Consider the following 4,636-nt stretch of genomic DNA (forward strand, 5'->3'; position numbering starts at 1 on the left):
CCCCGGCAGTCCGTAGTAAAACCCTCATAACTTTTTACTCCGATGTCGGTTGGATACGGGGTTTTGTGCGTTGCAAACTAGACTCGTAGGCCTTCGATTTAATGGGTGATAGGCCTTCTAACTCTTTTTATATTGGGAGAAAACATCTAAGACATTTGACCCAAAGTTAAGAAAATATTATTAGAGAAACTTCGATAACTTTTGCCGACTTTAGTTTCACTAATTTTCTTGACTTCCAAACTTAACATACGACCCTTGTGCTATTATAATACCTCATAACACACTATTCTTAGCATGTCTTACAGTCATAGGCTTATCCACAAGGTATGGGACAAGTTAAACCTTTCAAACGGGCGAAGTTCTACCCGAGTCATTTCTTTTCTCATGAACTTTGTTTGAAGGGTTCCTTTGACCTAAAACTTTAGTTTAGTTCCTTGATATTGCCACCTACTTGCAATCTTAATCTCCAATGTATGATACAAAGTCATATACACCTCATATAACCATGCCATACTACGCCACATATATTATGCACGATTAGAGAAAAAAACTACGGGATCTTATAGCGTGATGCCGTGTTTTCACTTCTATTAACTAGTTTAAAAGTGCCACGTGTCGCTTTATTTCTTTATTATTTGATTATTTAATTAATTTACATCATCTTCCCTAAATTTAAACTCAAAAGAGCCATTGGTAGCCCTCTCTTCACGATTTCATTTTTTTCCAAAGCAAGATCAATGTTCGTACTCTCTTTGACGAATTCATCATCTTCCCCAAGCACAATAAGGTGGGAATTTGTTTTCTCTTTTAATTTCCTGTAGAAAGGGTTAATTTGAAGTTTTTTAAGATTTAATTTCTTCTTAATTTTTTGAGTAGGTTTTGATCAAAAATGTCAAATTCAATTTCTTGTTCCTCCAAGAATCTTGACCAAGAAACATCAACAAGGAGATGATTAGCACGAAATGGTTTCACCAAGAGAGACGGGAAAATGTGAAGAAGTGGGAAAGCTGAGAAATAACAAACGAAAAAAAGACTTTTCTAGTAAAGAATCGGGCTGGGCTGAACATGTTGAAAAGAGTGAGCATCACGCTCGACAACCCAAACGAGGGAATGAGTCAAAATGACCCATTTACAAAGATATCAAAATGTTTTGTGGGGTGATAGGACACTTCCAAAATTAAGGTGTCTTTATGAAAATACGGGACAACTTCAATGGTGATTTTATGTCTTTTCTCTAAAATATACAATGAAAGCAACATGAAAATAATATACTTTACTTGTGGGGAGTTTCTCTAACCGACAACCATTACCATGATCCTAGCAATGATACAACGTTTCGTCTCACGTTGCTAGGGTCATCCTATATTTTTTTGGGGTATAGGATGATATCTTGACTATGGATCCATCTAATTGGCCTTCTACGAGGCAGTAAGGAGTTGCATGAAGAATCACTACTAAAAAACTACCGAAAAACGACGGACTGCATCGCTTGTTGATTATTTTTTCCAGGAATTTTTTTAACAAAAGCAACGGACTCCGTCGCTTTTTTAAATTTTCATTTTTTTAAAATTTCCAAAAAGTGATGCAGCCCGTCGCTTTTCTGGAAATTTACATTTTGAAAATCCTAGAAAAGCGATGGACTAAAGGACCCTGTCCGTCTCTTTTCTGGAAATTATTTTTTTGAAAATCCAGAAAAACTACGGACTAAAGGACACTGTCCGTCGCTTTTCTGGGTTTAAAAAAAATATAAAACCCAGAAAAGCGACGAACAAAACCACCCTGTCCATCACTATTTCTGCAATTTTTTTGACAGCAGAAACTGGCTGCCCACCTGCAAATGCAATTCAATTCAATTCAGCCCAATCAAACACACAACATTATAAAGAAGCTACACAAAACATAAAACAACAAACTTAAATAACATTCAAAAGTATCTAAATCAGAATTTAAAGACTTATAAAGTCTTTCAAAATTCATTTCGAAATTAGTTTCAAAAGTTGATAAAAGAGACCTAAACTAGGGAGTGCTATCTACAAAATCATCATCCTCGTCACTGTCGTCGTCGGTGTCCTCGGCAGGAGAAGATGTAGTGGGTCGACGAGCGAGGTTCAGCACTTGTTCTTTGATTTTCTAAACGGTCACACTCATGCTTTGTTGTTCAGCTACTCTTCTCCGCTCCAACTTTGCCAGTGCCGATGTAAGTTGTGCTATTTGAGCCAACATAGCAGCAATTTGAACATTGTCAAGTGCCTTTGGCTTGACGTGATGATCCAATACCTTGTAAGCCTGACTGGAGTCGTCTTACATCATTTCGAGAGCCTAGACCATAGACTCTACCCTTGTGTGTCCCCCATACGAACTTTTCTGTCCAAATTTGGGTGGACAGTTCAAGTGTCATTTGGACTAAACTATCTATATTTGTTCAACGACGTACTGATGAAACTCATTATGCATATTAAATATAAAAATTGACATCAATATATATATATATATATATATCATAAATATATTCACTATTAATATATATTATTCATATTAAATAACTTACAAAAGTTAGTTCGACCCTTTCCTCCACCCACACATCCAGATCCGGCTCATTTTCTATCTTCTTCACATGAGTCTTCTTGAAAACCTCCGGTCTAATGGGAGTGCGCCCCAATTCTTTTTCCTTTAAATAAAAACTGGAATTTATAACGATATATATGAATCAACTAATTATTTATTTAAAAGTTTGAATTAGAACTTTCCATCTCTATTGTAATTGTTCCAACGGTCTTTGCACCGTCGGTGTGCAACGAGCCACCCTTAAGACTGCCGCTAGCCCTTTCGGCTTGTTTTGACATTGCCTTAAACTTATATGTGTTCCAATACTGACGCAATTCATCAAAAACATGAGGTAACATCCAACCCAGACGTTGATCAGTATCCCGAACTTTCTTTAGTCAGCTAGATAGTCTCACGGATGCCCTCATCTTAAATGTGATCGCAATGACTAAATTGTACCTCGACTCCCAGTACACATAGTCTGGAAAAAAAATTGAATAGCGTTAATTAGATCAATAGTAAAAAAAAGTAAAGTATACTAAAATTATTAAACTTAACTAAATAATATATACCTTAAATTCATTAAACATCGTTTGGCGTATACTGTTTGGAATCTCGCTCCAAGAGTGATAAGTCTGTGTATAAAGTCTTCTAACACAGTCTTTTAAAGTCCGGGCAGCATCCTTGCAGGATGCCACCTGCAAAACACATAATAAATATGTTAGTTCATGAATAATATATTAAGTATAAGAAATAAATAAAATAAACTAACAAATAGATAACAAAATAAACTTACGATGATCCATCCGGCTCAATCATGACTCTACCAAGTATGTCCTTCTGGCCAGGAGCTAGAGCTGGCATCTCATCATCTGGTGTAGCACTAGGTGCAGCTGTAGATGAAGGTGATACACCAGGATGCACAAAACACTGACTCAATGGAGGCGTATCGTCCATAACATATGACTGCTCGCTACTAGAATCTCCAATCATCATGGCAGCTAACTGAGGAGATGTACCTGTGGGAGATGGAGTACCATTCGATATCCTACCTGCCGATAAGGGTTGTGGTCGACGAATAGCCTGTAAAGGTAGGTCATCATAGTGTCGTGGAGGCAATGCCTATGAAGTAGAGGAAGCACCGACTGGTCGACGATAATTAGGATAATATGCCTGAGGATCCGCCGTACCAAACGGAACAACAAATAAATGAGTATCATGACTTATGCGCTCTGGCGCAAAAGAAATAAATCCTGGAATATCCTCAGGATCTATGGGTCTCCTAGACTTCTTCTTTTTAGCCTTATTAGTCTGGCTAACTCCAAAATGCTCGCAATGTCTATCACCATCACCGCATGATGACATATGTATGCAAATTTACATGTATAATATATAAAAATCATAAATTAAATGAAATTAGCAAAATAAATTAACTTACATATATACTAGCTTTCATTCTACTACTATTCCTTCTCGCTTGTTTCAATTCCATCATTCTCCCATTCTTCTTCCTCAGTTGTTTCATTTTCATTATCGTCCCATTCTTTGTTATCAAATGATTCATTTTCCTCATTCTCGGATATTTCTTCCTCAACATTCATTATCTCATCATCAGATACTTCTTCTAATATGTGTTGAGGATGTTGTAGTGTAGTTTCCAATTCAACATCAACTTGTTGATGAACAATTGCAACATCATTTTGATACGCCACATCTAAGACATTGTCAATTTCAATTATTTCCACATGCTTAAATATCATAACAACCTACCAATCAGCTTTGTCTCTACGTAATGGATATGGAGTGTAATACACTTGTTTAGCATTTTGTGCAATAATAAAAGGATCATAACTTATGTATTTCCTGGTGTGCTTAACTTCAATTAAATTATGTTGATGGTCCACCTTTGTGCCTCTATGTGATGGGTCAAACCACTCACACCGAAACAACACAATCATCTTATTAGGCCAACCTGAATACCTCACTTCAATAATCTCTTGAATGACACCATAATATTCAATAGTTTGACCAGTACCATCAACATCACCTTGTATATAGACACCGCTATTATTTGTTTTCTTGTTCCTAGAAA

General features: G+C 36.5%; 1 non-coding gene across 1 annotated transcript; it reads right to left on the reverse strand.

Moving 5' to 3' along the window:
- Positions 1 to 1,682: 1,682 nt before the first annotated feature.
- Positions 1,683 to 1,737, reverse strand: MIR8008B (microRNA MIR8008b). The gene has a single exon (NR_127191.1). It is a non-coding gene; the product is annotated as a microRNA MIR8008b (primary transcript).
- Between the last annotated feature and the right edge of the window lie 2,899 nt (positions 1,738 to 4,636).

The sequence above is a fragment of the Solanum tuberosum genome, unplaced genomic scaffold (genome assembly GCF_000226075.1).
Source record: "Solanum tuberosum cultivar DM 1-3 516 R44 unplaced genomic scaffold, SolTub_3.0 scf00019, whole genome shotgun sequence".
NCBI lineage: Eukaryota > Viridiplantae > Streptophyta > Magnoliopsida > Solanales > Solanaceae > Solanum > Solanum tuberosum.